This window comes from Canis lupus, chromosome 1 (genome assembly GCF_003254725.2).
Source record: "Canis lupus dingo isolate Sandy chromosome 1, ASM325472v2, whole genome shotgun sequence".
Taxonomy (NCBI): domain Eukaryota; kingdom Metazoa; phylum Chordata; class Mammalia; order Carnivora; family Canidae; genus Canis; species Canis lupus.
Genome location: NC_064243.1, coordinates 1,366,038 through 1,388,031, shown reverse-complemented (window position 1 = coordinate 1,388,031; position 21,994 = coordinate 1,366,038). Strand labels below are relative to the sequence as shown.

Here is a 21,994-nt window from a genome sequence, read left to right as displayed (position 1 = left end):
GGGATCCCCCTCACCCCAGGGCTGCAGCAGCCCTAGAGACCCACCTGCAGGACGTGGCGTCCTGCGATCTGCACGTGGGCCACGCCCGTGGCACCCTGCGAACACATGAGGGTTCAGGGCCAGGACCCCAGAGAAGGAGGCACACTCAGGTCCTCATTCTGTGGTCTCCCCCAAAAGTCGCCATGAAGGGGTGTGTCTATGTGACACCGCACACAGTGCTCCTTCCCCCTGAGATAACCAGGACCCCGCACACACGCCACAGCCATGACACAGGCCTGGTGAGGACCCAGGGTCCTGGGGAAGCGCGGGCTGGCTGGCCACAGACCTCGCAGCCCACAGACTTCAGCCCGTGTCTCGGCTCCAGGGCAGTCACAGCACAGAAAGCCCGTGAGCAGGGGTCAGCCCCCCTCTCATAAGCCGTAACCCCATGAACTTTGTAAAGGGTCGTCAAGTGGTTTCTTGCACATTTTCTTTCTGAATCCCTTGGGCACAGGATGTGAAGAACTCACAGAAGAAGAAATACACATGGCCAGTGTACATTTTTTTTAAGTTCACCTTTGCTAATAGCTTAAAAACAGAAACACGGATCAAAACAACAATGAAACGTCGTTTTGCCCCCCCGAATTAGCAAAGATTGGTTTAAAATGGTGGTAATTGATGCAAACTCCGACTTGGCAATCAGATACTCTTACCCCGCCCCTGGGATACAGACCCGTCAGCCTTTCTGGGAAGCCGTGTGAAAATGCGTATCAAGGGCCCTCACAAGTCTCTTACCCTCTGGACCTAGGATTGCACACGCAGCATTCTCTCTCAAGAAAACAACCAGAAGGGATCCCTGGGTGGCTCAGCGGTTTAGCGCCTGCCTTCAGCCCAGGTTGTGATCCTGGAGTCCCGGGATCGAGCCCCACATCAGGCTCCCTGCGTGGAGCCTGCTTCTCCCTCTGCCTGTGTCTCTGCTCTCTCTCTCTCTCTCATGAATAAATAAATAAAATCTTTAAAAGAAAACAACCAGAAACATAGACAATGACGTTTGTACGAGACCTTCACGGCTTAACAATAGCAACTTGTTGGAAATATCCTGTGTTTAGGAAGAGCAGAACCTTAGTCAATCATGCTGCACATGCATGATGGAATCAGGGGTGTGGCACAGGCTGATCCACCGTCCCTTCAGAGGAAAAAGAGAAGTGCTCATGTGTAGTGACTGACATTTCTGTGGCGCAAACTCTCCCACCGCACCCAGTATCTGGCTCCAGACAAGGCATCAGTCAGCCGTGGTGGAGGGGACACACATGCATGCATGCTCTTTCTCATGCCGCAGGCCAGCAACCCGCGCGTCCAGGGGATACCACGTACCCCAGAAGACTTACTCATGAAGAACGTTCAGCCACACACAAAAATGCTCACGATGGGGGTTGGGGTGTAGAGACATGCATGGAGGTTCAGATACAGTCGCCCGTGGGCAGAGTACACAACACGGTAGCCTAGTTGTCTCAGGATCGTTTAATAATGGGAGATTCCTGATCTTCTTTAGAGGTGTCCCCAATTTCCAACTTTTCTAAAAATGTGCTTGCAATTTTTAATTAAGAAAACAAAATGACGTTCTTGTTAAACGATTGAGGTGCTAGATATTTTAATCAATGTTCCCAGAAGCTCCTCAGGTAAAGTTCAAAGAGTGGTGAGACCCTGTCCATCCTGATTTTACCCTTGACAGCTCAGTCCCTTTCAAGGTGCGCATCTTGCATCAAACATGTGTTTTCCCCTAAATGCTCCGACAACGGCAGCTTCCAGTGAAATCGCTGATGTCACAAAAGACAATTCCCGATTCAGGAAGAGAGAAGAAGTGAAGGATTCAGGAAGAGGGGAGTAGACCTCTGTGTGACTTGGGGAGCCCCTCCCTGCCCAGTGCCCCTGTCCAGCACCAAGAGTGCACGGAATTCCGGGTGTGGGGCAGGTGCGTCTCATCTTCTGTGTTTGGTTTCCACTGTATTTTTTCAAAAAGCTGTCATGAGAGAGAAATATTTTTCATCTCTGCTAGAGCAGCTAAAAATGAACCAGAAAAACCATAAGCTTGCATTTTTTCAAGACAGTTCCAATTAGAAAATATTCTTTCCCATGGACACACAGACTATGAGGCCATGTGTGATTTTTTTTTAAATGTTCGCACCACTGTGCATGAGGCCCACATTTTGTTCAAGGACAAATATGTGTATTTTAACATTAAAGAAAAAACTTCCAAAGAAGACATTGTTCCAAAGAGCAGCATTGTTTAGGAAATTCAGAAGCCAGCGACACTGTTGCCTTCAGGTTGGAAACAGGGGTGTGAGCCTTGCTGTGGGGTGGCTCCCGCCCTGACTGGTATTTAATGTTATTTGACCACCAACAGATAAACTTGTTTAACTGCTACTTCCTGGCTCCTCGAGTCCATTAAATATTTATTACTTCCTACACCTGTGTAACTAAAAGATGAAAACAGCCCAGGATTTTATTAACGAAAGAGTCATAATTCCTGTTCATGTCATCCTTTGGTTCCTTCCTTCACCTCATGGACACTCACACTAACCCCTCATACCTAAGCTCAGCCTGGGCTCTGTGCTTGTGTGTGTGTGTGTGAATCATGCATGTGTGGGTATAGGTGCACATAGGTGTAGGTGTGTGCATGTGTGTATAGAGAGAAGTGCATGTATGTGTACAGGTGTGTGTGCATTGCGTGTGTATGGATATAAGTACGTATTCATAGAGATACGTGTGTGCATGTGTAACTATGTGTGCAGATATGGGTATATGTGTATTGTGCACATGTGTATATGTGTGTATACTTATATGTGCATGTGTATGTGTATCGAGATATATGTTTATGTGTACGTGTATATGCAAGTGCATGTATGTGTGTATATGTGTGCAGATAGATATGTATATGTGCACATGCGCCATGTGTGTATACACATGCAGGTATAGGCATGTGTGTGGGTGGGGAGAGACAAAGACAGCGGAAGAGTGCAGGGAAGAGCGACCACAGTCACTGTCCAAGTCTTTCGTCCTGGGTCCATCCAGGGCCCTTCATCTCCTCGTCCTGGATGTCCCTTCATCCTGCATCAGTCTGCCATCTCCCCAGTGCCCCCACCTCAGGAATGGGACCACCACCATCAAGCAGAGCTCACTGCTGCCCCGACCACCCCCACGTCCATGCTAGGCCCCACTAAGGCCCCATGTCCACATTCCAGGCTTGTGCCCCCGGGTGCCTGCACCCCAACAGCCCCTAACTGGCCTCCTGGAGCCCACTCTGGCCTCCTGCACACATGACTGCCACGATCTTTTCAAACCACAGACCCCATTATGCCACCTTTGCCATGACCTTGCAGTGGCTTCTAAGTGCCCTCCCAGGAACACTCCCAGTCCTGCGATGGGATGAGGTCTGCACAGTCCAGCCGTTCCACGTTCCTGAGCCTCTCCTGCTCATCAACCCCACCTTCCCATCACGTAAGCCCTTTGGGGCCTGAGGTACACATACCCCAATTGACACCAATGTGGGCTGGGCCTTCATCATGCCCAGACACCCTTCTGACCACCTCTTTGGCTAAGCCCTCTGGTCCACCTGTCCGTGCTCCCAGGGTGCACTGGGCCTCCAGCATGTGGGAGGAGCAGCTGTGAGAGGAGCAGCCGTGGGTGAGCACAGGGAGCCCCGTGGCTGTCCACTCACCCCAGCACCAGGCATCTGGCTCTCCTTCCCAACAGCTGGCTTCACAAAACATCCACAGAAAAGCACAGGCAGGCAGAGCATGAAGTGGGAAAGATGGAGAAGATGGGGTGACCAGGAGGGTGTGAGGTCTTCGTCATCCAGAGCATAACCTGTGAGCGCACATAGGTCTCCATCGTGTTTCCGTCGGTGGGCTCTTCTGCATTGCAGGTGGCATCTGGCCTAGGTGGCTTCTAGGGAGACAGAAACAGAAGATACTGCAAACAGAGGTTCTCACCTGATGAGGATGTGGAGACCGTCCACGCAGCCCACCCTAAACTGCACATCCCAGTCCTCCAGATGGTTTCCCACTCTTTGCTTTTAAAAATAACTGGTCATGTGTTATTTTGTAAAAGAAAAGAGCTGAAAGTTAGTCTACTTATCGTCCCCTGGTGCACTTCCCTTTGAAAAACGAGAAACAGCAATGGAAAATAAATCTGACTTTTTTGGGTTTTTAATGAGAGAAATAGAGGCTATATGAGAAGGAGTGTAGGTCATGCAACAGGGGCTGCATGGGAGCCATTTTCCAACAAAGACAATATTTAATTTGGAATTTGGTGATAAAATGCTAATTATAATGTGCAATGAATGTCGAGAATGGATTCGTAACATCAGTTAGTTTGCCCAAAGTAAAATTAATAGCAAAATGAAATACATAAGGTCTTTAGAAAGAAGCCATCCTGAAAAATGCGTTTTGTTTCTGATGTTCTATTTCCCTCTTAGGAAATCAAATAGTTCATAAAAACTCTCTCCACGAGAGAGGAAACTTTTCTGGTCTCCAGAAGACACTTTAGGTGTCTTCTTCTCGAATGCAATATATTGACATAGAATAATTTGCCAGTGACGCCTGCAGAGTTCCCCCCACTGTTCACGGTTCACGGCACCACGACACCATCTGTCTCCACACCGCGTGCTCTCAGGCAGCGGGGGTTGGGGCCATCTCAACCATGACGTGTGTTTGAGACGTCATAACCCCCGTGGGTTTATCACAACCTGATGCTTCCTTTTGTTCTTCAAAAGTGTTTGTGATACATTGAAAGTAAGCGAGAAGGCCGAGAACTCTGGTACACTAGATCCATACTGAGCATCGGTCATTGATACCTCGGTAAAAGATGTCAAAGTGTCACACCACCTGCACACGCAGCTCCTCCAATCACCACACTCACTGTAAAACAGCTGTGTTCACAGAAGCTTCTCATGAAAACAACATTTTAAAAGATTTTAAATAATTCAGAGGTTTATGGCACAGTCCATATTTAACGTACTCCTTTATACTTCTTCATTTATTTTTCTGGTAAGATACAAGGAGGTCATTTTCTTCACCAAACCAAGCTTCACCGCTGCTGGTGCTTGAAATCAGCGCTGAGGGGGTCCAGCCGGGGACGTACGCGGACATGGAGGGGCCATCAGGCTGTCCCAGGGCACCGGGGAGCTGGGAGTGCCGTGAGGGGTGTGCGGGCTGGATGTGCAGATGTGGGGTCACCCGCGGGGGGAGGCCAGGCTTACACATAAGTGACATAAGTGACAAAGTGCAGAGAGGAATGCCGAGAGCCAGGCAGGGAGCCTTGCAAAACTGCATATTCAAGCAGAGGAAAGAGAAAACGATCTCCCCGGAGCGTAGGAAGTCACTGGGATGCAGGGGAGCCAAGATACTCGATGAGGCAACAAAGTGGGGGGTATTGAAAGACAAGCAGGGGCGGCCGACCCAGCGCCATAGGAGGCTGGCAGCCCATCAAGCTGGACTGAATGAGGAGGGGGATGCCTTCCGCCCCTCGCACAGCTCCTCTGAGCCGTCGGGGCTCGCTGCTCAGCTGAGGTCCTGTGTGGCCTCTCCTGGTCACCAGGCCCCTTCCGCCCTCCACTTGTTCATTCGGGGTGCAAGCTCTCACCATCTGGGGGCGCACACCCCCAGGGCCGCGGACTCCACTCAGCCAACAAATGAGAAAGCTGGTGAAGGCCCCTGTGCGGTTCCCGCCTCAGCCAGAGCCATGGGCTCCCTGATACTCACATGTGCTCCGTGGCGGCTGGAGGCATGAGCACATGTGGGTGGGCGCAGGAGAACAGCTCCGGCTGCAGCCACTTTCCAGGGCCGCGCTGCCACATGGAGGGAGGACAGCTCGGAGGACTCGGCGACGACTGCAACTACCCTGGCTCCCACTGTCTGCAGGTGGGTAGCCTTATTTGCCTCACCCCGAATCCCACTAACACCAACTTCAGCCCAAACTGGTGTCACAGGCCTACCACGACGCAGGGGAGCCATGAGATGTGCCCCCGTGTAGACAATCTGCCCAACAATGGCTCTGCACTATGGCTAGAAAAACCCAACCTGCAAACCTATCCCTTTCAAGATCCTCTCATTCTCATCAAAAGTAGTATAAAAAAATTCAGTGGGGCTGCTGCCTTTTGTACCCATGTCTTTCTGTGCATAAGACTTACCACCAGAAGCAAAATTAAAATGCAGACTTCTGGGACCTGGGGCCAGAGGTGTGAGTTCAGCAAGTCTGGGAATGGGGCCTCCCAGAGAATGCTGCTGAGGGTAGCTTGAAAACAGCAATAGGGAGTCTAGAGCGATTAATAAAAGCATTTATAAACAACATTGATTGGTAAAGAGGAGGATGAGCTTCGGCTTGGAGCGCATTTGTGTCCAGTGGGTGAAGCACAATGTCAGGTCTCCACCATTCCGCACTGTGCGACCTTGGGAGAGAAAGTCACCCACAGCCGCATAGCTGGCAAGCCTGGAGCATCACATACTCGCTGGTGAGATCACAATGGTGCACATGATACACTGAGTGACCAGATATCCTGCTCACACATTGCTCAATGTTTTTCTAAGGAATAAATACATCTTCACAAAAACCACTCCCGCTCAGGAACCCTAGAACATTTGCCTACAAATTCCAAAGTGCGTCCCATCCTCCTAACAGACGAACACCTAACAAATGTACAGCCTTGTGCTGAGCATAGGTCTGGAAAAGGGAAGACCAAAGCCACCAGCCACGACAGCATGCAGAGAAATGGCAAGTGCCACAGGGAAGTGTGGATAACGGGTTTGGGGTGAGACTGACAGGGGAGCATTTGGAAGGCGTCCCAGGTGCTCATCCAGGGTCACGGTGCACATGCAAAGGAGTACAGTCTGCGCTTAAGAGTGAATGTAGGCCTCAGCCCACAGGAACTGAACCCTGTAGAGTCACCTCGTAACTAGAACTGGCCATTGAGAGAAATGGAGCCTTATTCAGTCATTATGTCTATACCACGGGGTAGAACCATGGCACCTGAAACTAAAAAGGAGTTGGTGCCAGTGCTCTGCCTGCAGCTTGCCGTGTCTGGATGAGTTAAGACTCTGGACGGCTCACAGCGTGTACGGGTGCCTCTGTGGGCTCCCCTGTGAGTCCCAGATGCCCACTTCCCCTAGTGAGGACGGTGCAGCAGGCACTGTGGTGGCTCCAGGTAAAGCTTGACTCACAGACTCTTCCCCTCCATTCCCAGCTTCCTCCCTCTTCCAAGCCTCCAAACCCAGGTTTCTAGGCATTCTCTGGGTGCAGCCTCCAAAGTACTGACTTAACATTTCAGCTAAACTTTTCTTTGTGTAAAATTCGCTGTCCCCCCCACTACAGGAGTGCTGAGGCATCAGAAGGGACTTCCAGGAGGGTGGCATCACGGTGAAGACAACAGGTGTGTGCCCGAAGGACTGGCCCTCCAGAGAATTTATTTGCTATCCATCATCCAAGTGGCAGAAAAGTAGGATAGGAAGTTTTCATTATCTAGACAGCTGGGTTTTCAAAGGCATGGAGACGTTTGAGGCTGTCTGACGAGAGCATCAGGTGAGCTGAAGCCACCAGAACAGGTGTGTGCGCACAAGGCAGGATATTCTCACCTTTTAAAAAGATGGACCTTGATTTTTTTTTGGTCCCCCTCATGGTTTCAGGTAAAACACATCATTTTGACCTGTTTACAATATACTCAGAATATAAGGGAGCAGAGACTGGGTTCTTTATAAGGCATTTTGGGGATATTAAAAAAATTGAGTGCTTCCTCCACCTGTCATCAGCCCACATTCCTGGCTCCCCAGGAAGCAGACTGAGGTGTGAGGAGGCTGATCAGGTGCCTGCTCCTGGGAACTTCCCCTGGGAACATAGGGAAGCAGGGCCAGCGGGATGCACCTGCAGCATGGGCCCCAGAGGGACAGGACAGGCTCCAGCGGGACCTGCCTCGGGCTTGAAAGTGGCTCTTGAAGATGGTCAAGGCCAGCGAGCCAGGCACTGGCAGCCTGTCTGAGCCAACCTCACAATCTAGCCCGGCACCTCCAGCCCCTGGCAGCCGCCATCCCAGCTGCAGGGTCAGGGGACATGTGGCCTGTCCAGGACAACCTCTAACCTCTGACGAAGCCACGCTGGCTACACCCCTTCTGCCACCAGCTGTGTTCTCACAGTCAACATGACCTTCCCACTGCAGCCTCTGAGCCCCCACGGTGGTTCTGGGGTCAGGTCACCGAGGCCTCCCTCGCTGCCTCCCATTTCTGGGTTTCACATCCCACAGGCTTCACAACGGAGGGCTCTGATTGGTTAGATTTCTTTGCGATTGTTTTCAGTCAAATTAATGGAGAATGAAAGTACAAAATTTTATCTTCTTCTTTTAATGTGATATTTTATGTACAGAATTATGTTATAATAAAAATTCTCTGTGCTCTATAAAACAACTGATTTAAAGCTTAGGAAGAACTATCTTGGTTTCTTGGCTAACACAGCTGCTACGGGGCAGTAAAACATTTATATGCATAAGAACACACACCCGAATTACTTGCTCTTGCAAAAATATTCTTTAATATCCATGTGTCATTTCTTTAGGAAAAGTGGGGACATGTCGTGCCTGTAAAGATGGTTTTTACCAAAAGTTCTTACTTGTCTCTGCCGGTTCTCAATTAGCCGCTCCCGCTCATCATTTCGGCTCTGTCGGCCTTCTTTTCCACCATCTGACTTAAATCCATGAACTCAGAGTGACATTTCCTGTGATTATTTCAGAGAATGTGGGCGGATGCCTGGTTCCAAATCACAAGGTATGCTGTGAGTGGACAACAGTCTTAAGTCCACTTAAATGGACTCTAGCTTGTCCTCTGCATTATTGAGTGGGAAGGGTACAAAGTAGTGCATGAGAAAAATGCCATGAACTCAAAAGAACGTAAAATGACAAAATAACACCAGATACATGAATATTTGCTGGATAAATCCTGGTTAAAAAAAAAAAAAAAAGACATTTCCAGCCGTCAAAGCGTGTCGATCCATGTGGGGCCGCCTGCAGGTTCTCTGTCCCCATGGTGGGATTGTGTGTGCAATGTAAAGGGAGATGAGGGGAGGGCAGGTGGCACAGGGACCCCGCCATCCTGATGCTCCACCAGGCTGGTGCAGATGAGATGCTGAAGGTGACGCATGCCGGTTTGGGGAGGAAATGGACATTGGTAGTTTCGGGTACCACTCCGTCCCCACGGCATTTATGAATCACAAAGGAAAATGCCCTCACCAGTCACCCCCCTCACCAAGTGATGTCTTTTGCAGGACTGGCTGACACTATATCCCTTTGGATAGGATGCCCTGGAAACAACGATAGCACCGCACTCACCTGGTACTCCGGCCAGAAACACGTGACTTCCGTTGAGCCGGGAGGAAACGTCACACAGACTCAGACCGAAGCACAAAATCCGACAAAGTAAGCAGCCAGTCCTCTTCAGACCTGTCAAGGCCGTGAAAGCCACAGGCCAAGGGAGCTCACAGGCCACAGACTGGCCCAGATCCTGTTGCAGACAGAGGAAGTCCTGGGAATGCAGGTAGGGTCTTGGTGCAGCCTGCAGGTGGACGGCCCCGTGCCTGGCCACGCACAGTGTGAGCACCAGGAGGAGCCGGGAGGGCACATGGAGACTCTGCAGTCTTTGCAACTTTTCTGTGAGTCTAAAAGTATTCCAGAATTTTTTTAAAGCAGCTGAAAGCTTCATGCCGCCACAGACTGACCTGCTAAGAGTCTCTTCAGGGCGACTGCAGGAAAGGCCTGCCACGGGCTTCATCCCAGAGGAACTGTGGGGTAACACAGAGCTGAAGGGAAGGAGCCTGCCAAGAAGAGCCCCGAGCCTCCGCCTCCTCAAGCGGTGACGAGATTGTCCCTGCAGCAGACTCTCTCTGGTGCCGCCACCAAACACCGCAGGCCGTCCCGCCTCAGGATGGCAGTCAGACACACCTGAGTCTCCACGAACGCATCCCAGCTCGGGTCCCTCCACGCGGGAGGCCAGGGCTCCATACGATGGTGGCAGCAAAGGTGAGACCAGAAGCCCCAATGCCCAGGGGGAGGTTACCTGCAGCCACAGAAGCCCGTCTTTCCACCGTGAAGAAGGTCGGAGCCATGCCCCTCAAGCTGCAGGAGGGGAGAGTCTGGAACTGACGATGTGAGAAACCCCGATGCAACAAGGGCTGGGGTAGGAGGCGGCTGAGAAACGTGCCACCTCCCAGGACCTTCACAAGCATGTTTCAAACAGGCCCTTAGCACCTGAGGCTGCCAGACTCTGGCCATGAGAGGCGGCAATGTCCTGGGCTCCCGGGGCCTCCACTGGGCACCTGCGGGCATCTGGTCCAGGCGCCTCCCACCGCTGGAGCCCATGGGCCTTGCTTCTTGGGCAGTGCTGCCAGGTCCGCTCCACAGCCACCCCGCAGCGATCGTGTTCCCAACACTGGGCAGATGACCCCCAGATCGACACTCAGAAGAGCCTCCGTCTACACAGAAGGTGGGTGCCTGCACTCACCCCCCCAGCAAAGCCGCTGCCTGCAGGCCCGCTAAGGGCCACGGGCCCCCATCACAAAGTCCAAGGCGCGTCTGTCGGGCACAGAGGAAGGAGACCAACGTCTCCACGTGGATTAAAACAAGGGGAAATGGTATTTCCAAATGTCTCAGTGTCCATGAGCTGAAAGGAAAGCCAAGGCCACAGGCCTCTTCCACGCAGTTTATTGACAATTTTAAACAGACTCTGTTACTCCTCGTGCAGCTGACATCACATTCTGGCTAAAGGGAGAATCCTGAAATATTTATATGAGTATAATTGATGGTGGCAGTCCACTCACAACGCATTTTCATGTTGCTGTTAAACGGAAAGCCTCTCTCACTATTTTACAGGCAATAATTCCCATCCAGGCACGTGAGTCCCTGGCTTCTTCTGTGAATTCTGCTGGCCAGTTAGTATGTGATGCATGTTCCACTGGAAACTATATGTAGACATTAAAAAAATTTTATGTTTACACTGAGATTTTCTCTGCAGTGCATTAGTTATGTGAAGATAATACTAGATTTGTTGCTTAAATTCAAAAAATATTTTTCTTCCTCCCAAAAGATTTCCATAATCATGAATTAGCAAAGCATGGATATCACAGCTCCTCTGTGATATCCAATTCCATCATGAGTCCTTACGGATCATTTTTGCCGTGATCTTTGATTTGGTCTTGATGCCCAGCAGCTCCCTCAGCCCCTTTGAAACCCAGAGCTGGCACCTCCTTACGGGAGGCAGAGCCTGCTGATCCCCCCTCCCCCCCCGGGAGGTTGGTCTTCATGACATGGAGAGATGCACAGGGATATCCTGCTTCTGACGCCTGCACGCGGTCCCTAATTAGCGTTAATGAGAGTTACACATGCGTATCCAAAAACAGGCCCCGTAATGTTTAAGTTAATGTGGGGTAAATTATAGTACAGGAAATATCAATGCTTCTTAAAATGAGCTAAACTGGCTGTGAGATTCTGTTAGCTACAGAAGCATCACAAAGGCACAGAAGCTCGCAGGCCTTTGGAGACCCAACCAAACCCTTCTGGCCGCAGCAAGGTGAATTTATTGAACATCTACTGTGTGCAGCTGAGGGCAGGAGGGGTCCACACTGGCATCACTGCCCCCTGCCTGCAGAGGGAGAAGTGAGCTCACAGGATCCCACGGGGGCCTCATTCCTGGCTCCTCACCCTGCAGAGCCCCCCGGGAGACTGACCCCCCTCCACACCAGGGATCGGTCAGGGTCAGGATGTCAGGGTCGCTGCTAATGGTTAGAAATGCATCCCGCCTCAGCATGGGGGATCAAGAAGCTGCACCTCAGCCAACTCCAGCAAACCCAGTGCTCCACCAAGCCAGGATGCGCCCCAAGCCCTGGACCCTCTTTCTCGGCCCCCGGCCCCATGCACAGCCCTCCACTCGCTGCTCTGGACTCGTATATTCTCACTTCTACTTGAGCCCACGCCCGTCCCTCCACCACTGCTCGCCCCTCACTCTGGCTGCCACCCGCAGACTCAGCAGGGCCACCTTGGGAACCGCCTCCTCACCCACCCAACCCCTCCATCCAGGCCTCAGCCTCTAGGACCTGTAGAGTCATCACGGTGGACATTACACCTCCCACACGCTCACTCTCCTGCAGAGCCACGCCCTGTCTCCCACATGTGCTGTGTCCACGGGGCCTGGGGCAGCCCGGTCGGTGGCTCAGCCCCCCAAGGACAGGGAAGAGGAGAGGAGAGTACAGCTTGGCGCTACCGGCTTGCGTGTTTCCACAGCGTGACCTCGCCTGTCCCCACTGCACAAGCCCCTGGTCTCCACTGAGACTCAGGACCAGGCCCAGGTCTCCGTGCCGCGGTGATGACTCTTCCCCAAGGGAGCTTCCTGAGTGCCCAGCCCTATGCCACATCCTCAGCCGGCAGCTGCATCTTATCTACCACAGACTCAAGCCCCCGCCTGCTCGGTGGTGCTCTCATGTCTCACCTCGGCTCAGGGTCTATATGTTGCACTTGCCTGGGAATATATTTATTGTGTTTCCAATAGGTGCCAAATACCAGTTCTCTTGCCAAATAAACTGTTCGGGGGATCAACAGCCAAATCTCTGAGGTGGTCCCCGAAATGCCTCATGGGGACATCAGGTTTGTAACACGAACACAAGGCATCATCTTCTCATCGTGATGACTTTTTGATTTGTTTTCTTTTTTGGGGGTCAATCTCTCTAAAGCAGTTTGAGTTATAAAATCCAAGCTGAACAATGTACACTGAATGTGAAGTTATTTTCTCAGTACCACTTCTACAGGGTATCATCAGGAAGTGGCATAAACACTAGTAATGAAATCTCATGGCCTCCTGCTGGCATGTGACCACCCCCCGTCACAGCACAGGCCTTACAGGTTGTCCTCCTGAACGTGGCTCGAGCACCGGGCTGGTGGGCTCCCATATCAAATGCAGTCCATAGTTCCCATTGGGGGACATCAGATGGGGACGCTGGTGGCCACGGAGAGCAAGTGCAAGTGTGGAGTCCCACCCCCTTTAGGATCACAGGTGAGGGCAGCCCCACCGGCCCCCACACTGCTGAGGGGCCAGCACCTTCCCCTTCACCCAGGAGCCATGCCGCCCTGACGACACGTCCCTGCTCAGGCCCTCATCTCCCACATCACAGCTGTGATGCTGGACAGCCCAGGGGATGCACTGCGGTCCCTGCGAGGTGCAGCCCGTGGACACCTGGCCCATGGACGGAGGAGGCGAGACACTCAGGGGCCTCCTCCTGCCATAACTGCCATGGACTCTAGCTCCTGCGCTGAGTCCTGGTGGTTCTCACCTGGGACCTGTCCCCACCCTGCTGTCACTTGGAAGGGAGCAAGGCAGGGCCCCAGGCTGCTTACACACCTCCTCGCTGTGCAAGCCGGAAGCCACCCCTAGCCACCTTGCCCTTTCCGGTGAGCATGAGTCCAGTGATGCCACCACCCAGGGTGCCTAGAGAACCAAAGATGACAACCCGCTTATACTGGCCAGTGCCCCAAGGACAGTTCACCGCCCCACCATCAGAATCCGTCAGCCAAGTGTTGCTGGCCAGCAGGGTTTGAAGTGTTACTCCTAGGGCTGAGGGTCACCCCGCAAGGTCCAGACACCATAGCCGGTCCATCTCCTCCAGTGGTGGAGTTGTGCATGGGTGCTCCCCCTGCAACCACAGCGACATCTGCAAACCCCCGATTCCAGCTCCTGTTAAAACACAAGAGGCTTGAGAGAGAATGACCCACCCCACCTACTCCCACCAGGTAGGGTGGAAATTGCCTTCAGGTGAGGCCCAGGATGCCTACCCTGAGATCCAGACCTCAGACTCCAGAGCCACACACACCAGCTGACAAGAGCCATCTACATCTCTCAGCTCCCTGAGAGAAACTGAGGCAGGACACCGACACTCACCCTGACCTCAAACCAGAGCCCAAGGAGGAGTCAAACTTCTGGTTTGTGAGGTAATCCTCACCTGTATCACAACCGGCTCTCACACATGCACACTCACATGTGCATACCCATATGTACACGCTTTCACAAGGCTTGCACCCCATACACCCACTTTCATGTGTGTGCATGCTTGTGTGCACACATGAACACATACACACATGAACACACATGCGTTCATGTGCACACACATTCATCCGTGCCCTGCTTGTATGCATACACATAAATGCATGTGCAGACACTTTCATCTATGCTCTGCTTGTATGAACACATGTGCATGCATGTGCACACACTTTCATCTGTGCCCTGCTTGTGTGTACACATGAACACTCGCATGCATGCATGTGCACACACATCCACAGGCAGCCCACAGTAATCAAGCTCCCTTTCCACAGAACCTCCATCCGAGCAGTGCAACTGCATTTCTGCAGGCTCGGGGGCGAGCCCTCAGGACACCCCTGCAGGGTCAAGTCAGGACCAGGCAGAGGGGGGTTGAAGGCACGTTGGAGGCTCACCCTTCAGCATTTTCCCTGAACAAGGTTGGGGGGAGGAGGCCCTCCATCAGCGGCTCCTGCGGTCTAGCCCACTGTCTGCGGTCACTAGAGGTGCCACCCCAGGGAGACGCTGTGACCTTTGGGGTGATTCCTGGGGGTGTGTCTGGGACACGTCTAACATCCCCACGCTGGGGAAGGTATGCTTTGTCCTGGGGGCGGGGACCCCACAGGAACCAGTATGCCCAGCTTTATCTGTGTTCACAAATTCCCCCTTTTTAATTTGGCTGAGAGTGAGCATTGCCTTTTACAAGGGGTTGTGTGCAGACGGGCCATGCAGGAGGCCCACGGGGGGACAGTCAATGGGGGTGACCCGATCTGGCTGATGCAGAAAGCTGGTCACGGCAGGAATCTATCCACTCGCCACGGGGACATGGACAAAGGGCCAGCTAGTCACCGGATCCTCATGGACTCTATCAGACAAGAGTGACCTGAGTTGAAACAACCTGCAAATTTAAGTCAGAGTGGCTCTCAGGGATAAAATGGGAAATCTGCGTCTCCGTGGAACATAGGGGAGGACCAATCAAGGCAAAATGTGAAATACGTGGATTGGTCAAGGTGGGCGCTGCTGTGCGGTGGGAACAAACCTACTCCAATCTCAGCGGGTCTCCCCGGGGGCTCAGGAGGCTTCTCCAACTGCTGCTCCTCCTTAGGGGAACCCGGTGCCCCAGTGTGTCACCTGCTGACCCCAGAGGGACCCTGACAGCCGCTCATCGTCTGTGGGCCAGAGGCAATCATGAGGTTCCAGCTTTACCTCATGGGAGGACCGGAGCTGAGGGGCAAGGGATCAAGGTGCCCCATCCCTGAAGCAGATCCTGGCCACCGGGCCTCTCTGGCGCTGCCAGGATGGCATAGGAAATGGATGGCCTAACCGCCCAGCTCTGACTTGCTCACACGCTCCAGGTGCAGACTTTGTGTGTTGGAATAACCTCATGCACACCCAGACGTGGCTGCCCTCGAGTCCCTCTGACTGTGCCCTGGATGCCAAAGCGGGAGTAGTGTCTGTGTCACGCACCTGCTCTGTTTGTGGCGTCTCAGAAAGCCCAGGTGCCCTCAGGTTAACCCAGGGCAGCAGGGGTCCTTCTTCCATGAGAAGGACCAACATGGCAGTGCCCTTCACTGCGTGCGGCTCCGGGACACAAAGTGTCCACGAGTGGGGAGGAGGGAAGTGCCCTCAGTCACAGAGCATAAGCAACATGCCAAGAGACATTGTCTCTTTGATGCAAGAAACTCACGTTTTCTTCCGCTGACTTAGGGACCATGCCACCGAGGAGTGGCCAAAGGTGCAGATAAACCCCCTTCCACACTGTGCCAAGAAACCTAAAATCCTTGTCAAACGGTCAGTAGCCAGAAGACATGTGTGATGGCCTCATGGTTCAGCATGAAGCCGCCGTCCATGCCTGCACCAGGACACCCGGGCGAGCCCCATCCAAGGCGGAGCAGACGGCCGGGTGTCTGTCAGGGCTCCGCAGAAAAACAGAGCTGAACTGGGAGGCCCAGGTGGAGACACGCGGACAGCTGCTGGGGGGACTGTGACTGCGGAGGCCGAGAAGTCCCAGGATTGGTGCTTCGTGCCAGGACCCAGGACAGCTGCAGGTGACATTCCAGCCTGGGAACCAGGAGCTCCGGTGTCCGAGGACAGGAGACAGACATCCCAACCAAACGTGAGAGGGCAGATTCTCCCTTCCTGCGGGTTTTGATCCATCCGGGCCCTAACGGTTTGGAAGAGCCCCTTGCTGTCGCTCCCCGCACCTCCCGCACGTATGCGCATACACACACACACACACACACACACACACACATACACACGGGAACGTGACCCTTTACGCCAGTCTGTCCCCCAGCGCCCAGGCAATGGCCGGGGGTCACACTGGGGAGTCAGTTCGCTGAGACGGTGACCCTGCAGGACCACTCAGGGGCCCACATGCCACTGACAGTCACACTGGCCCGAACACTGAGCCAACAGTTGCTCTGACTCCTGAGCTGAGAATGGGAGCCCAGAAAGGAGCAGCATTCATCGGCGGTGGGGAGGAGAGTGGACACAGGGTTCAGAGGACGTCGCACTGATGCCCCCACAGCTCCAGACACTGCCTGCCCTGGAAAGTGTGTGATGGGAGCTCACAGATTCACACGGCAGGTTCTCACTCCGTGCCTCCGCTCTGCCCGACCCCGTTCCAGATGTTGGGAAGCCCCAGAAATCTGTGCAAGGATGCCCCAGTCCCCAGGAGACCCATGGAGATCAAGGTCATGCCGATGGCGGTGAGGACAGGGAAGGACTCGAAGCAGGAACTCAGATCTGGTGTCTGGGGGGGTACTGTTCAGCCACTGAGGCAGGTGCCCACCTCCTCCTGCCCTGGAGGCAGCACACCTGGGGTGTGTGACTTCCCACTGCCCGTCCAGGAGGGACGAACCCAGCCCTGTGGGGCCTGCAGCGAAGCACTTCCACACCTGCTGCTTCATCTGACCGCCACACACCGGAGGGCATGACACAGACACACCTACTGGGGCTCCCAGCAAACACACGCCACACGCGGAGACAAGGTCAGGGGAACAATCAACGTAGCCCATTCTCCTAGGCTCCCAAGGATGACCTTGGGGTGGGGAGATTGCCCAGTTTTCTCTCCGGTTCCCGTCTGGTGAGAATCTGGGGAAACATGGGGCTGTGACCGCAGCATGCTGATGGTGTCTGAGGCTCCGTCCAGCCAGCACCCCGGGGGCAAGGGGCACGCCTGCTGGCCTGTCCCACCACCCCCCGCCCCAGGTGAAACAGCAGACAGGGAGCAGACACAGGCATGTGGGCGTCTCCCCGGTTGATGGAGAGAGGCAGGAGCGAGGCCGGCCCAATCAGGGTTATTGCAGATGAGCAGACACAACACAAACATTACCAAGACAAGCAGCTCACTCCCGCCAGGAAGAGCCGTCCAGCTGACTGGCTGATGCCATTTTTTTAATGCTATCGATTATATCCCTAAAAGGTCATGAATCACAGGAGGAATTATTCTTAAGATATTTGCTGAGCCTGACCTCACGTAATGATTTTCCTCCCACCGACCAGTTGGTTCAGTGGATTTTGTTTCCTTGGCTGTCGTTAAAGGACCCCTTCTCCCTGGTGGCCAGCCGCACTTCCTGAGAATGGTCAGGGGGAGCCCAAGGGTGGAGGTACACAGCTCAGGGGAATGGGGGCTGCTCTCTCCCCAGGGGGGCCTCTGCACACAGCTCACTGACTGTCATTCCAGAGCAAACACCGGTACCAAGGGCCTCAGTCGTCCCCCTAAAGGCCCGTGTTTAAAGCAAGCCCATTCTAAAAGCACACTGCAGTGAGGACGGGTGGGTTCAGGCAGGTCACCCAGAGAAGGCGGGCAGTGCGGGGACGGTGTTGGTCACTCCCCGGTGTCTGAGAGGTTCTGCTCCCTTGCTTTGTTCAAGCTGACAAATAGAGCAGAGGAGCAAGTGCATAAGAGGAGCTGAGCTTCACACGCGTGCAGCCACACACACCTCCCGCGCACAGACCCTGTCCTGACCTGCCCCCGGGGCACCTGGGTGAATCTGCTACTTTGGTTATAAGAGAGGCTTATTATGTTTCTTCCTGTGATCACTGGAAGTTTGGTAAATGATTCAGTATGATTTATTATTTATACAGTGTCCTTCATACAGAGGATCACAAAATGTTTTGCAGCAAGAGTGAGACAGAGAAGCAGAGAACTCTGCCAAGTTGGCAAGCCCACTCCAGCAACCGGGAAACTGAGTCCACGGGGTGCTCTGTGCCCACACCCCACTTCCACCCGGGCCCACCTGCCCTGAAGTTAGCCCACAGGACGTACCTGTCAGAGCCCCTGAGGACCCAGCGTTCCACACGAGCCCCCGGCCCCTGGGGACGTGGCCAAAGATCCCTCCTCTCCAATTTATCCCATTAAAACAAATACAGAAACAGAATTTCAAAGCTGCAAAAGCACCACTCGACTCTGTGGGGTCTTTGATTTTGTTGTTGTTGTTTGTTCTCAGAGGCAGATCAGATTAATTTTACTGCAGTTGAAAATCATGCAAATATAGTTGAGAAAGACGCATTTAATTCTTTATTGCTCTCGAACACAGCACAACAGCACCTCCAGTACTACCACCGCGTAGTGGTTTAGTGTTATTTCACTATACAGTACATCACAATGTTAATTTTCCACATTACTTTATTCCTTCTCCAGACCATATTTTACAACAGAGAAAACAAACTGCTTGTAATTACACTGCATGCCAGGACAAATTAAGTAAACACGCATTTTTAATGCTTCGGGCTGTTAGGGTACAAAACAAAGGACTTCAGTTAAGGTCAATATCAGAGTTATGGAATTGCCCAGGGAGACAGAAGACAACCCGTGATTGAATGTGAATGGAATGGAAGTGGCTCCGCTCAATGCTGCGGAACCGGGTTCTCGAAAATAATGTACTGCCGATGGGGCCAGGACATTTTTCCTATTTTATATTCATTTTCTTGGAGATTAATGCTAATGCCAATAATAAAAAAAATCATAACAAACTAACAGGAAAATCCATTGTGTCATTAGCAGGAATATAAGTCAACTAAAAGTAAGCCCGCTGTCTTCCACACCTGCCCCTTAGACTTACATCTAAACAATAATGTGAGATCGATTGAACCTACAGATGTTAATAGTTCTATGTTTTTCTTATTCTTTCAGTGCAAAATATTTGTTTACAATCACACCGAATGTTCGTTCAGAATGGAGAAGACGCAGAATCAAGAAAGAATTAGGGGGGAGCTAAATTTTTTTTTTAATGCACCAGTGTGATGAGAAAGAACACGGGTAAACTCCCAGCAAGGTTCATGAAGATCAAAGCCAAGTGTTTCTGGTTCTCCAGGTCGTACCTGCTCGCAGCATCACAAAGACCGTGCAGACGGCAGTGAGGTCTCCAAGATCGCCAAACTGCTGCTGAAGCACATCTGGAACGCTGGGGGCCCCTGAGCTCCTGACCCCGCTCTGCCTTCACCAAGAACCTAACCTTGTATTTGCCCCAAGAGCAACCATTCAGCATTGGCAGATAAGTGTTCATGGTGACCTACAGAACATCCCCCAAAGAATGACAATTAACTGCCATATATAGTATAGTTTACACACATGTGCAGGAACACACTCAATTGGGTGTGAGCACACCTGTAACCCTCATCATAGAGAAAGATGTGGATGAATTCATCTGCAGAGGAGAGTCCGTGCCCAGGGGAGGACCTCAACAACGTGCAGTCCCAAGCTTGCCCACCGGACCCTCCTCCCTGACAGGCACGAGGAGCGGGAAAGCACACCAGCAACTGACCTCGCAGCCCTCATAATTATCATCACACGTCTGTGGGTGCACATGCACAGCATCCTCAGGTCACACCACAAGGAATGAGACTTCAAGGACAGGATTTCAGAGAACTCCCCTTTCACCCTTGTGCTCACAGGCACACCCAGGGCAGTGGTGCTCAGCTAACTGCCTACGACCAGGAGCCTTAGGCAGCCAGGATCCCGTAACTGGCATGAGAACTTTGCTGCTGCTAGCCAATGTCCCGCTCTGCGAATGGCCCCCGCGGTCACACAGAGGGATGGATGGCATCTCCTGAATTTGCCAGTGCCCTTGATTCTCTGGTTTCCCACAGCAAACAGTAAGGTGCCGGTTCTTCAGTAATGAGGACAAAGCTGGGCTCAACAACGACGGGACAGCACTGATGCTGCATTTATTTCTAACTATTAAAAAAAGATCCTTTCTCTGCTTGACGAGGACCTTAGCTCCATCTTTCCTTGGAGGCTCGTCTGACAGTTTTGGGAGCAGTGGAGACTTGAACTTAATACAGAAGAAACTACTCCTCTGGCCACATCTCAAATCTGCAAACCCCAGCGGAATGGTGGTGTGAAGAGCAGAGCGTTTGGAATGATCCACCCCAAAGGCTCAACACCAAGGCAGGATTTGCAGTGGTTTGTCTTAGTTCCAGATTTCCTCAGCCATCCCCAGAACTTTCCAACATTGGAACATGGGCATGAGGAAATGGTGATTATGGAGGGACAGACTCCTCCAAATGGCTCCAGCGGCGACTGTCATGCCACAGAACGCCTCCAAGAGCCTGGAGGTGTTCTGCAGGTGGAAGATGAACAGGTGCGTGGTGCCTCTCAGAGAGGATCACATCCTGCTTCTGAGCATCCTGAATCCAACCCAAACTGCCGAAGTTAGAACATCACAAGCATTCCCGAGGACTCGCTCCCCTCCTGCAGGAGCTATGTCATCATTCCTGACAGCCCGTCAATAAAACTGCGTTATTTAAATTCATATTTGTGAGGTGATTTTGTTCACGAGTAACTACATGAAGCCAGAATATGCAGCTAAATCCACCCAACCCAACAGCATGCACACACATGCACATTCACATACATACACCACTCACATTCACAAATCTACATGCATATGCACATACACACCATCACACACATGCACACGTACACTTACATGGTGCACAAGCACACATTTGCATACACGCTTGCAAACATACATGCACTCACACATGCAAGCACACATACGGACAGTCATGGACAGGCACATGCATACTCACGCTCACACACATAGGCACATACACAAAACACGTGTGAATATACACACACATTTATCTCCCAGAGGTGTGTCAGATATTTTCAAAAATTGCCCTGAGAGCACTTGTATAAGAAATGTTTTGTGCACAATCTTAATTTTTTTTTACTTATCTTTAGGGAAGGAGGGGCAGAGGGAGAGAGGGAATCTCAAGCAGACTGTCCCCTGCACATCAAGTCCGACACAGGGCTCAGTCTCACAACCCTGAGAGGTGACCTGAACCAACATCCAGAGTTGGATGCTTAACTGGCTGAGCCACCCAGATGCCCCCACAATCTTAATTTTTTTTTTTTCACAATCTTAATTTTAAAAGCCAAGGAGAAATTTCAGAAGGCCCTACTTCAGAATTATAGGTAACTAGGTCTTTGCTCATTATCATTGCTGTGCAGAGCCACTTCCAGGGGACACAGGTCATGAGGGAGTCCTCGTGTGTCCCCCATGCACCACACTGCAGGAACCCCAAGCAGCTTCATGATAAAAGTACTGAGACCCAGCAAGGCAGAGTGAGCTGTGAGCCCATCCCCAGCCAATGGGGTCCATGTGGGTGATGCCACACCAGCAGGCAACCGTGGGGTGGGTGGAACACGGCCGTCCCTCAGATGAAACCAAGTGACCCGACAGCCTCCACGGAGAGCTGGGGGTCAGTCTTGCTTCGATTGCTTACTGAGCTTTTATCCTCACATGTACAAAAACTCTTGAACGTGAGAATCCCATTTTAAAAAGTGAGAATTTCATTAACAAAAGAATTTAACAAAGATCTGCAGTCAAGGAAATGCACCAAGCACACACACTTGATCCAACCACAGGGCTACAGCTGAAAGTGACCCCGGGGAGTGGCCTGCCTGG

At 52.3% G+C, this 21,994-nt stretch overlaps 1 long non-coding RNA gene across 2 annotated transcripts; it reads left to right on the top strand.

Moving 5' to 3' along the window:
* Positions 1 to 5,440: 5,440 nt before the first annotated feature.
* LOC112643934 (uncharacterized) lies at positions 5,441 to 12,752 on the top strand. 2 transcript variants are annotated; one of them, XR_003125978.3, is made up of 4 exons: positions 5,441 to 5,900; positions 7,348 to 7,405; positions 8,578 to 8,786; positions 9,283 to 12,752. It is a non-coding gene; the product is annotated as an uncharacterized LOC112643934 (long non-coding RNA). The 2 variants fall into 2 exon arrangements; XR_003125977.3 differs by having other exon boundaries at positions 7,348 to 7,554.
* The last annotated feature ends 9,242 nt before the right edge of the window (positions 12,753 to 21,994 follow it).